We start from the raw sequence: 14,129 nt of genomic DNA, 5'->3' as shown, positions 1-14,129 counted from the left end.
GACCGCAACGGGATTGCTCTGTGTTTTTGGCTAGGATTTTGCCTATGCATACATGATTATGAGTTAACTAAAATCCTAGGCCAGTGGCCCACTCTGGAGGTTCCAATATATTAGGTTTACAACTTGGAAAGAAAACAAACAAAGGTAATAGTAAAAAGCGTGGGCAGAAAAGGAATTCAATGAAAATAGATGGAAATTAAGCATTTTAGCTGATGGATAAGATACTGATATATACTTTAAATTTAAGTGGAGGAAGCACTGGGAAAGGGAGTATGAGGCATGGATAGTGAATGAGTCTTGGCTGTCCTGGTCCAGCCAGCCAGTAGCTCAGTTGTATTTCTGTGAGGTGCCCTGGAGTAGTTCTTATTACTCCAGATGATTTAATTCCCATGACCCGTGGATGAAGATCTTCTCCTAGAGGAACCCGAGGTGGCTGAGTGGACAATGACTAGAGATTTTCAAGGACATGTTTAGGGCTCAAGAAAAAGAATAATATTATCTGATAGACATTATAGCTACTATATGCCACCAGCCTTAAGAGAACATATATCCTTTCCTTGCAATAATTAACCTGCCTTCACGTAGAGTAAATCAGATATCTGACGCAAATAAAAGAGTTATATATGAAAATCAAGGCACATAAGTTAGCCTTTTATTCTTTTTTTTTTACATTGTAGACGAAAGGAAAGGAGCAAAAACAGTTTCTGTTATTTGTGAAGACTGGCCATGACTAAGGAAGGAACAATGGAGTATTATAAGAAACATAGTATCTATCACTCATACAAGATTCAGAGAAGACAAATTTACAACTAGTTACATTGACATAATCCCATTGTACAAAACAAAGGAATTTAAAGAAGACCACTGCAAAAAATGCTATGTTCTAATTATAGGGTTAATGAAGCTTTGACAGCAATGCTATTTATTAAATACTCTAAGTAAATTCAAAGTAGTCCATAAAGCAAGAATCTGATCATATCCATGCTAATTTGATGTGTAAAGTAAAAAAAAAAAATTATATTGTACTAGGCTGTTTAAATGAGCAAAGAAGTGTTTGTTAAGATCTGTTGCAATAGGAAATGGAAACTAAAATCAACTTCACAGAAACAAAAAGTAGGGAAGACATACACACACACACATATACACACACAAACACAAACCCCTATTACCACTAAGTCCAGTTAGTGTTTCTCATATGTAGATATTAATATTAAATAAATATTATGTATTTCTAGTTTGGGATCTTACATTATGTCCACATATTTCATACTTAGCATGCATTTATAAAAAGAATATAGTTTAACTGCCATTTAATATCAGCAGAAACACTCTAAGTTATTGAGTGATAGAACTGATCTTTTTTTGTTGTTGTTGATTTATGAAAAAAAGTAAAATCTATATTAACACATGATCTATAGGAAAGAACTATTTTTCCTGTCCTTCATAGATTTGAATAAATGAAGTTATTTAATAAATACAAAGCTTTAAGGAAGTATGAGAATCAGGCATTAGGGAGAGCAGGTGAAAAGTATTGGAAGACATTAATGGAGATGATAGTTATGTGACTAATGTCATTTGCATCTGTTATTTTCCATTTATGGAAGTGAGACACCTACTTTCCCAGAGATAAGAGAAAGAGATGTCATATTTTTTAAAAATATATATTACTATCATAATTGTGTATTGTTGAAGAATATATGCCATAGAGTATCTATGGAAACCAGGGAACCACTTTGTCATACCAGATCTGCCTTCCACACTTACATTGGTTCTTGGGATCAAATTCAGGGACCCTGGCTTGAGAAAAATATGCCTTTATAAGCTGTGCCATATTGTTGGCTGTGGATTCTATATTTTTGATGATTACATTTCAGGGGAATGACTTTCAGGCTCTTGAGAGAGACATTCTTGAGACTGTAAAGTATCTGTATCTCAAAGGAATAGAGAGTTAAGCTACCTAAAATAAGTGCTTTAATAAAAAAGGATGACAGTGGCCTGTGGTGAAGGAGAAATCTATCTGAAGTTTAGCCCAAGGGGAATGTGCAGGCACTCCTGGCCAGTGTCCAAAATAAATTACCATACTTTGTAAAGAAAACCTGGTGTGCCTTATGGATTTCTGGCCTAATGATTATGTAAGTCAATTTCTTGAACTCAATCTTCCATGCTTTCTTCTCCTTCATCCCACTGTCTATGTCTCTTTGCTAATATTTGACATAAACCAGATATTCTGCTACCTGCTTTCTCATGATGGCCTATACATGTTTTCACATCATTTTTTACAGTGTCTTTAGTAGTACATTAAAGGCCATTGAATTGAGTTGAAACTTACTTTTGCCACTGTTTTTGTCAAGGGCTTATTTATTTCTCTTCTAAAATGAAGATGTTACCGTGACATTTTAGCTAACAGAAGGTGCTTGAAATAAGGCTTTGACAGTTCTCACCTACAAGGACTGGTAATGAGCCAGGTCCTCTGCAAGAGCAGCAAGCTCTCTTAACTGCTGGTCCCCTTAGTCCAAACGCCTGGTTCCATTCCCAGAACCCACATGGTGGCTTTCTATAACAGCAGATTGACTCTGGGCCCAAGACACACATGCAGTAGACCTAAACACCCACACAAACAAAATAAAACTAAAATTCTAAAAGATTAAGAGGACTGGCACTACCGTTTGTAGGTGAAAATACCTGAGACCACTCACCAAACCCAACCAATCCTTTACTTCAAAATCCTACCAATCCCTGGGCTTGCCTTGTAATCCCATCCTGGAAATTGCTAGTCTGGAAAACTGCATAGTTCTCTGCCACTTCTCTCCCAAGCAGAGGCAGCCACCATCTTGTGTCTCTCCCAATGAATCTCTGGTGTGAAGTTGGTTGTGTGGTATGATGCCTTGGCTCCTAACTTCCAGGATGCCTTTTGATGCAGAGCCGCAGCACTTCTACTGGGGAAACCTTCCACCTCAGAACTGCAACACCATCACTGGGGTAGTCTTTCCCCTCAGATCTGTAACACTTACACCATTGTTATGGGCGTATTTCATCTGATATCCAGTTACCATGCTAGGAGAAACATGTAACACAAAGAGAGGCTACGTTCAAGTGACCTGGTCACAATCTACAGGGAGCAACAAATCAATAGATACAGTGAATTAGTGATGTCACTGTTGAAGAAAAACTGAAATGTACTCTCTAGCTTACTTTGCTGCTAATTTCCTTTAAAGATGCTGATTAGGGAGTCAGATGGGTTGGCAACACATTGTCGGTCTCCAAATATTTTTACAATGAATAACATCTATATTGGGCAGATTATGAGAACAGTTGCATAGGTTGGTTTCCAGGGATGTCTAAGCTGATTTTTCTGAATTGGGACTCTAAATGAGAGACTAATGGGAGAATAGCAAAATAAAAGGATACAGAGGGTCCTAGAAATAGAACAATATGATAGGCAGATTTGAGCCCAGGGGTCCCGCTCAAACTAAGGCACCAGCCAAGGACAATACAGGAGGTAAACTTTAAACCCCTACCCAGATCTAGCCAATGGTCAGAATATTCTCCACAGTTGAGTGGAGAGTGGGATATGACTTTCTCACGTACTCTGGTGCCTCACATTTGACCATGTCCCCTGGAGGGGGAGACCTGGTGGCACTCAGAGGAAGGACAGCAGGTAGCCAAGAAGAGACTTGATACCCTATGAGAATATAGAGGGGGAGGTAATCCCCCTCAGGAACAGTCATAGGGGAGGGGAATAATGGGAAAATGGGGGGGGGGGAATGGGAGGATACAAGGGATGGGATAAACATTGAGACGTAACAAGAATAAATTAATAAAAAAAAAAAAAAACACTGTCTTTACTTAGGCCTACGGATATGTGGTTGAGTCACACTGATATGAAAAAGTTAAACACTTCTGACTTTACGTGTATCCTTTGCAGCTTTAACTTTTGGGGTAAAGATATCCAGAATGTAGCACATTCTGAAATGTTGTGCATGAAGTAAGTGAAATTAGGTGGCAGGTGTATCCCTGGAGAAATGCATAAATATGTCTATCTTTATTATCTATTTTTCCTTCATTATTCTTGTCTTGTCTCCATAACAGTGCCCAACTCCCTGTAGTTGAGAGCTGACATGCTAAAAGAAGTTCTAACTTCCACATTCTTTGGCTTCTGAATAGAGTTTCTTCTTTTATTGTATACATTACATTAATGGCACATTGAGACAAAATTAAACCACTGTCTGAAGGTCTACAATCAACACCTTAGCTCAATTGACCCTTTGTGACTTGGCTTTGCTTATACCACACTGAACAACTATTCTTGGTCTTGATCAGAGTCTACATATTAAATCATAGGAAGTGGCAAAATGATTACTGGCATTTATCCAGTTTGGAGGAATAGCTTATTATTCAGCAATTTATAACAAGATAAGTCCACATGCCTTGGTGTAGGGTATCTTGAGTATATCCATTAATCATAGAAATTCAGTATATCCACACTTCAAGAATATATTCTTCTAAATGCAACTCTTTAATTATGCTTCTAAGAGTTTAAATGGAATGTAAATTCATATCAGTTCTGGAAAGAAAATTATGGTATTAGCTGAAAAGAAGGGAAGAAGGGAAGATACTAGATGATGTTTGAAATTTTCTGACTACTCTCTATCCATCTATATTTATTATCTACCATCTTATCTGTCTATCTATCTATCTATCTATCTATCTATCTATCTATCTTCTATCATCATCATCATGATGTGTCACTTACTTATCTACCTACTACCTATTACACTTCTATAATTTATTAGCTTACTAATGTGTCTGTTTGTTGTAGCCACATCAGCTGAATCTTCCTATGGAAACTTCTCCATCAGTAGGCTTGTTTGAGAATGAGGCATATAGTCTAGGTTGTCATTCACCTGACCTCATTCCTAAGGACACAAGTGTCTCTAGATCAGACCCACTGATGTTTTGGGGGATGCATTCTCGATAATTGTGATATTGTGTTTGAAGAGAATTCCACAAAGAAGAGTGTTTACTTAAAAAAAAAAAAACCACTCACACTGAAGGATGGTATATTTTGAGCCTAATCTAGTTTGAGTCGGGTTCCTGACACTTTCATCCCAAATTACCTAGATTATTTGGATTCATTCACCTGTATCTCCATCACTGAACAACTATATTAAGACTTGTAATGTTGCTTTTATTTGATCAAATAATTAGATGGAATGAGAGCAATACCCAAGCTTTATGAACGTATGGCTTGGGCAGAGTGCAGACCATTTCTATCTCTGTTTTATCTATTATAGGTCTAACCTGGAAGCTTCTCCTCTCCATATAATCTAATCTTCTGCAATCTCAGACCTTGAAGGCTTCAGCTTCCATCCTTTGCCTGATAACCTAACCTTATAATGTTTTCAGCCCCTAAGACTTACTGCTGAATAAGATCACCCATTCTAGTTCTTCTTTAGCTCTGGCTCTCTGGCTCAACTCAGCTATTTTTGGCTCAAAATGCCTCTGCAAGCTGACTAATTCAAACAGGCTTCTCTCAGATTCTTACTGAATTGCTTTGCTTGGAAAAACTGCCTCTGGACCTCAGAACTTCACTGCCTGAACTCAACTCTACTAAACTGAGCTGTACTTGACTACACTGAGCTGTCCTGTACTCCATACCTCTGTTGCACTGTCTCCATAAACTCTGTACTCCTGTACTGTATTCCCCTCTTCTCTCTTTACTGTCTCTCAAGTGCTTTCTCTTTCCTGTCTGTTCTTCTGAGAGTTAGGCAAATCCTATCCCTGATTCATTCTGTCAAATCTTTCTCTGATTCATCATTTTGTCTGCCCTTCAACTAGAAATCACTTATAAACGTGCCTCCTTCCTTCTTCCAGCTAATTCTACTTTCATTGTTTCATTGTATTCCAGCCAGCTCATTTAACCTAGAAGGCCTTTAGATGCAATCCCTTGTCAGAGCAGCATTCTTCTACGAGGACTCTCACATTTTGATATTGGTTTTTTTCCTCTCTAAGACCATGAATTCTATTCTTATTTTTTTTTTACCCACTCTTAGCTGAGATATAGTTAACTGCGTAAATAAATCAAGTCCTAAATGTCCATCCACAAAGCGCAATGAAAGGCTCCTTTAACAGGAGCTACCATCACAGACAATAGAGAGTGCTCCCTTATAGTGTGACTCTGGGACCTTAGATGCCATGAGCCTATGCTCTGTGATTGTATCATAAGGAAACACAAATAAATATATAAATTAATATTTGACAATAGAAAAGAGACACATCTCACTTTTCCTTCATTCCTCTAAGAATCACCATTATGAGGTTTTAAAGGAGGCTTGTTGCTATAGTCCAGCTGCATGGTCAGTGAAAAGTTATATGGATTTGGAGAATACTTAAAAGGCATTTGCAAACCAGGACACTAGTTTATTCCACTGAAAAAAGATTCAGTTAATATAGATACCATCCTCAAGTAGAACCAACTCAGACTATAATAAAGGCAGTGAGAAATGAAAACATACTTTCTTTGTTTAGCCAACAGTGTACAGTTATTTGAAAACACTTTATGGTTAGTGAGAAAAAGAAATGATTTGTCTTGAAGTTAATGTGATTTGGTATTTATAAAAGTTTATTACAAAAGAATTTAATTTTCTTTTGGGCACTTTTTCCCAGGGTCTTACACACTAAAGACTCATGTTTCTTTCCTTCAGGTAAAGTTTGTTGAATGGTCAGATATATGTGGGAACTACACATCCTCAAGTGAAGATGACATAAATATAGTTTATTTTTTCATCATGTCTGGGTTTCTTTGACTAGATATACACATGTAACTGAGTATTTGGATCCCTGACAGCCTATGATATTAACTTGTGGCTGATGAAACAATTATGTTGGTCTATTTTACCTTGTTAAGGTCTTCTATGGCACTCTGTCACCTTGATTTCTGCTGTACCTAGAACCTCAGTATCTACCATATTCTCTTTCCAATGTATTTATCACTCCTGCAGCCTCTGCTATGGGGGTAACACTAGTTTATTTGTATTATGTGCTTTCATGGGCTATTGACTGTCAACCCATCCATATGGCATGGACTCTGAGGGTAGATTAAATGCTGTCACATAGGCCCCTCTATGCCCACCATTACTCAGATCTGTATGTGCCTCTGGGTGCTATAAGTATTTGATGAGATGATTTCTTCATGACCTCTAATCACACAGTGGAAATGCTCCCTACTCTCTTCTTTGATGCGCCTAAGACAGGAAAATATATATTTTTATGCAAGTCATAGGTGTCTGCCAACAACCATACACCCTTTGTAGACACAGATGTGAATCACCACATTTTATATTCTCTTGAACAAAAAGGTTTGTTTTCCATTTATAAGTGGGCTCAAAATAAATGTCCATGAAGCCTCTGTCCCACAAAAGATGCTACACATCTTTCATTTTGTATAGAATAGGGAGATTTGAATACATGAAGTTTTCTATTTGTCTTTGTTCTGTACATTTTTAGCAATCTCTGCCAGAAATATAGTATTATCAGTAGAATAAACAACAACACAAAAAACCCTGGGCTTTCTCAGGAAGGTAGCGTTCATTTCTGTGCTAAGAGAAACTTTATATGTCTTTTGTTTTTTGTGTGAATGAGGCAAATGTAAACATGAGATGGGGATCAAGAAAATAAATTCTTTCTTAAGAACACAGGTTGGCTGGCAGCACTATCATCTCAATACACAGCACAGAGTTACATATTGGAGTCCAAATATTATCTTGTCTTTTAACCATGAATCCCATTAATATGAAACCCTATACTGCTGTGACCACGGTAGATACTGTTAATATGTTGGGTTCCATGGAAAAAGAAAGGTTTTGGTGGACCAATTGAAAGGTTCTTGTTCAGAAGGCAAAGGTAGCAACTCATAGCATTGAAAACATCGCTCCTTTTATTTATATCTTCATATTGCTTTAGGTATTTCTTTTGGACATACTATTTTTTTTCTCAGTAAATAGGGCAATCAAACACGTCAGTCTTCCTGAGACTTTTTTGGGGTGTGTGAGACCGTTTATTTCATTGTTAAAACTGGGTCACTTTTGGGGATACTTGGAGAACTGTTGAGCTACTGACTTCCGATGTTGAACACGTTTGAGATAGTACTATTATATTAGATGTGTGGTTTTCATTTGCTTGTTTTATTTTGTTTTTATTTGAAGGAATGTCTCATTACACAACTCTGGCTAGCCTGAAACTCATTATATAGACCAGACTGGCTTTGAACATGATAGAATCCACCCATTTCTCTCAAGGCTGGGATTAATGCTTTGTGCCATTGTAGCTCATTTGGCTAAGTTCCAATACCTTTAATGTCACATGTAGGGGTAAAGATAGAACAGATAGAGGAGAGATTGAGGCAATGTCCAGCCAATGCCTGGCCCAACCCAAGACCTACCACATGGAAGAGAGCCAACCCCTAACACTGTTAACAATACTCTGCTATGACAGCAGACAGGAGCCTAGCAGAGTTGTCCTCTGAGAGGCACCACCCAGCAGTTGTTTGGAACAGATGCTGAGAGTTAAAGACAATCATTGGGCAAATCATGGGGAGACTTGTGGAAATGTGGGGAGAAGAAAAAAGGACCTAGGGTGGCAGGAGTTCTACAAGAAGACCAACAGAGATGACAAACCAGGTCCCAGAGGGGCTTATGGAAACTGAAGCACCAACCAAGGACCATGCATGGACTGGACCTAGGCCTCCTTAACAGATGTGGCCGAATGGCAACTCAAGCTTCATGTGGGTCCTTTAGTAAGGGGAGTGGCAGCTCTCTCTGATATGATCTCTCTTGCCTGATTTTTGATCACTTCCCCCTGGCAGGACTGCCTTGCCAGACCACAGGGAAAGAGGACACCCTCTACATCTTATTGTTGTAGAAACACTGGGCTTCTGTACAAATTACTATGACTCAAATCTCTGGTAACAGTCACAATTGCAGCAACTTTCTGTGTGTGTGTGTGTGTGTGTGTGTGTGTGTGTGTGTGTGTGTGCACCTATTTATGTGTGTATGTGAGTGTAGCTAATCATTTAAGCTTGGTAATTCATAGGTTATTTTCTTATCACATGAAAATAAGGTCTGTTCTATGGTTTCCATAAGAGATATATAATATATAGGAAAACACATATTTCCACAGTCCAAAAATATAGGTCTGAAAAACATAACTTTTTTTTTCATTGCAGGAAATTGCTTTCTACTTTATCCAAATTTCCCCAGCTTCAGATCATATGTTTAGCTTAAAATATAATGTAATAGAGCTGCTTTCTTTTACTTCTTATTCTTGAAGTGCTTCAGGGATTAATATTTAAAGTCTGTGAACAGTGATGGGGTCTATGTTCCTATCCAAGGAGACACTTTAATCCTTGCTCTCCCAGTGGCATTTATTTCAATGATATATTTCAAAGAACAAGATACTGTTCATGACTCAGATAAGTCAAAGAGTATTGTCCTTGGTTCACTAAGACTGGAAGTTCTTAAATCTTAACTGATTAGTAATTTAATTTTCCCATAGTCCAATGATAATTCTATTTGGAATAATGTGGTTTCATTTCTCCTTCCTAAATTGAGGCGTCTTAGGCTTTAACCACATGTAGGATGAACAGAGATTGCACAAGGATATTAATAGCCTCTTCAGCTTCTAATCTTATTTTCTTCCTTTTGCACACTTAGTAAGAACTAAATGCTAACTGGTAGTAGCTATAGTAGTGCATGTGACTAGAAAACTGAGCATCTATGCAAACTGTATGCTAAACCCTGTATTTGTGATCTTAAGTAATAGTCTTATTACCAAGATTTTGGAAATATCATCACCATTTTACTTATGAGAAAATTGAGATAGGTTGATATCTTAGTTAGGGCCTCTACTGTTGTAAGAGACACCATGACCAAAGAAACTTTTATAAAGGAAAACATTTAATTGGGGCTGACTTACAGTTCAGATGTTTAGTCCATCATCATCATGGAAGAAAGCATGGCGGCATGCCGGCAGACATGGTGCTGCAGAAGGAGCTGAGAGTACTAGGTCTTGATCCACAGGTAGCAGAAGAAGACTATGAACCTCATTGGGCATAGTTTGAGCATAGGTGACCTCAAAGCCTATCCCCACAGTGACACACTTCCTCCAGCAAGGCCACACCAAGTCCAAAAATGCCATTCCTCCTAATAGTGCTCCTCACTCCTGATGGGCAGAGCATTCAAACACATGAGTCTATGGGGCCATGCCTATTCAAACCACCACAGTTAATTTAAAGGTTTGCTCAAGGACAGGTAGCCAGTGAATGGTGGAGCTAAGCAGAGCAACAATCTGTTTTACAATTTAGTCCTTAACTATATCATCATTCCATTATTACCGTTCCTGTTTCCTGTCTCATATTCATGCTGGCTTTAGCACATTTGAACTTTTAACATTACAAAGAGTAGGAGAGTGATGTAGAAATAGGAATGTCCATGCATGTCTGTGGGGTGCTAATGCTAGCTTTGTAAGTAAGGCTTCTCTAAAGGAACAGAAGTGACATATGTGTCTTTGTCAGTTTCTATATTTATGTTTCTATCTATCTATGTTTCTAACTACCTAATATCTATATCTATGTTTATACCTATGTATATCTATACCTATACAAATATATATTGAGTGGCTTAAAGGTTGTGGCCCAGGTAGTCTTACAATGGCCAATGACTGTCTTCCAAAGGAAAGACAAAGAATACTATAATTGTTCAGTACAAGAGGCTAGATGACTCAGCAGTTCCAACCTGGAGATGAAGTTCCAGAAGATTCTTAGAGAGTTATTGCTTTTCAATATACATTGGAATCTCTAGGAAATAGATTCTAACACCAGCAAAGGAAGCCCTCAGTAACAAGATAGATGACCTTGCCAGTGAGGCTGAGGACAAGCAGGCAAAAGCCAAAGTTTATTTCTTCCATGTCTTTTTATGTGGGATGCTATCAGAAGGTGTGGTCCAATTTTAGGGTGGGTCTTCTCACCTTACATGATAATGAAAAAAATTCATGATAGGTTTGCCTAGTTGCATGATATTTAGTTGATTACAGACAAATTCAAGTTCACAACCAAGATTAATGATCATACCAGCCATGTAGAAGACTGGAATATATATATCAATTAAAAATTTGTACACTACTGCAAGACCTTATTACTATAGTTATCAGAAGCCCAAATGTTCTGAATACCTTATTAGGGTGTTTGTTATCAGTGATGCCTTTTGGTTTTCCATCTGAGAAACTCTCTTAGCATAAGAGGTTTTGGAGTTTCCTACAGTGAAATTTCTGATAAGGTTATTGCTTTAGCTTTGCTTTTACATCAAATGTCAACCTTTAAACAAGCCTCTTGTCATTTGATCAATGTTTGTTCTATTGAGATAGTTGATCATTCATCATGTCTCTTTGAATGCGTCAACTGGACATTTAAGAATATCACATTTTTCCTGGATAGCTGTACATTTGATAGAACTAGTTTTATCTCTACAGCCCTAATTTATTCTGTGTTATTTTGCTTTGTTTCTGCTTCAATACTACTTGGCAAATGATGAATGAAAATATCTGAGTTTAATCTTAAAAGAGTTGCAACTTGGCACAGGTTTGTGAGGAAGCTTCCTACATTGTAGCATGGGCTCTTGGTAGCATTTTATATCTTTGTATTCACAATACCTTAAAAAGAGAGAAATTAAATAAAGCAAGCAAGAAAGGAAAAATTGAGTTTTAAGGGAATTAAAACTATCAATATAGACCAGGATCTTTTAAAAATTAAATATTCCAGAAGTTTCAGTATTTGTTTGAAGACAATATCAACAGTCAACATCATCTGACACTTGTTGATTATAAAACAAAAATAAAATAATGAATCATCTAACATTTCTTATGTATATTTCACTAACTATGCAATTTTCAATGGTTTTTAGGGTTGGAGTATTATTTGTTAGGATGAATTCATATGGTGTTATTTAAAAACAATTTAAAATTGTTATGGGTTGAGCAGATAGTGTCATCTTTCAAGTACTCCTTGCACAATCATAAAGATCTGAATGTGAGTCCCTACAATCCACACTGATCCTGTAACCATAGCCCTAGCAAGAGAACTTGGGGACAGAGATAGGTGGACCTTCTGAGCTTGGTGGCCAGTCAGTCTAGCCTACCAGAGACCTCTGAGTACAGTGAGCTCTGTCTCAAAAAATAAATTGGAAAGTAATAGCATAAGTCATCTGTTATCAATCCTGACCTCCATCTGTGCATAGATATAGTTGTGCATAGATATAGATACGCACACACACACACACACATACACACACCGACAAAGAGAGAGACAGACAAAGAAAGACAGAGACAGAGACAGAGACAGAGGACAGAGACAGAGACAGAGACAGAGAGAGGGGATGGAGGGGAGGGAGGAAGATGGAGAGAGGGAAATGATGTAACAGTGAGCAACAGTAATTTGTACGTTTGTGTGTGTGTGCGTGTGTGTGTGTGTGTGTGTGTGTGTGTGTGCATTCGTGATACTTTCTTTTGATAAAGGGGACTGCAGACAGTTACAGACTATCCAGATGTAATCATCTGATGTTCCTAAACATGTAAGTTGGCATATGTTCAAAGCTAGTTTAATTGGTGTCATTGGGTCTGAAACTAGTTTTCGTATCTAGATGTTCTGTTCTCGTATGACTTTCTGTGTGGTGATGAGGAGTTTGCACCATCACTCAGAGTTCCACCCTGAGCCTGATAAAGTGGCTGTTCTCCTTCTTCAGGGAAACTGTTTTATAACTTACACTGTGACACTGGAGGATCAGCTGTGAGCCCTGTCAGGGCTGGTGACAGTCTTGGAATACTCACTTGGGGCTACTCGGTTGCTGGTTTGAAGCAGTAAGTAGAGTTCTAATGAGAAAAATAGTGACTTTTCTCCTCTTTTGTTACATTATAATTCATTCATCTTACATCACGATCGTCATCCACCTCACAAGCAGTAATGATATTCTTGGAGTGTGTGGGAGTGGTGATACATAACACGCATAATAATGATAAACCTACTGCATTTTTTAAAACCTACTGCATTTTGAGAGGTGTCAATTTATTCCATGGCCATGTAAGTGAACATCTATGCATTGCTCACTCTTGTAGGGCCTGTTAAATCCACCATAACTCAAACATAAGGTCAATGAAGATGATAAAAATTCATTGTAATCAAGCTGCTACTGAGAGATTAAGGCCACAGAACAGACTCAGGAGGGAGCTGAACTGAGAAGCTGGAGGGATGTTGTACAGCATACTTAAAGGAGGAGACCATAAAGCAAGGAGGAGCAGACTGAGCAAGGGGAGTTTCCATCAGTCAGGACAGGAGAACATCAACTTAGTTAACCATGCCAGCAAGATGGAGAAGCTGTCCTTGAAATACCTTGACTCAGACAATTGTCTCCTTACAAGTTGTCCCTGAGATGTCTGGACTCAGACAACTGTTTCCTTACAAGAGAAGTTACTCAGCTATTGGGAAGTCTCCAGCTCCCCTAAGGCCTGGGACCTTGAATTTAGTCTTTCCCTATGATTAAATGGAGTCTGAAAATGAAAGAATAGTACTTAGAATAAGTTTGTTTTGCTTGTTCCCAGCACTCACAAAATTTGACCTTGGGTTTTTGAGGTTAAAATAAGTTGAGATGTTGGTAACTTGCCATTGATTCTTCTCCATAAACTTCAGCACTCTTAGATTGATTCTTTACTAACTTTGGCCTATATATTCTTCATTGTGGTTATGGAAATAATATTACAGTTGTCACTATTGGCAGTGGTTTACTTAAAGAAAGTAGCATATAAATTCCTAGCTAGTGTAAAGTGAAGTATTCAGTAATTGCAGGATTTCTAGATGAGCAGAGGTGGCCTTGTATATAAATCCTACATGATCTCTTTATTTACTTATGAATTTTGGCTAGATTACCTAGAGGGCGACTTATTACTTTATATTTATTGCAATTTTCTCAGTGTGTGTCTGTGGTTAACATAGAACTTCCTATGCTAGTACAAGGCTGAGTCATTGAGAGGCAGAATTATGAGTCATGATGGGTCGCATGGACCTTACTTCTTTCCTTTACCAATGA

The sequence above is a fragment of the Acomys russatus genome, chromosome 31, assembly GCF_903995435.1.
Source record: "Acomys russatus chromosome 31, mAcoRus1.1, whole genome shotgun sequence".
NCBI classification, from domain to species: Eukaryota; Metazoa; Chordata; class Mammalia; order Rodentia; family Muridae; genus Acomys; species Acomys russatus.
The sequence above is the reverse complement of the archived record's forward strand: the minus strand, read 5'-3'. Positions refer to the sequence as shown.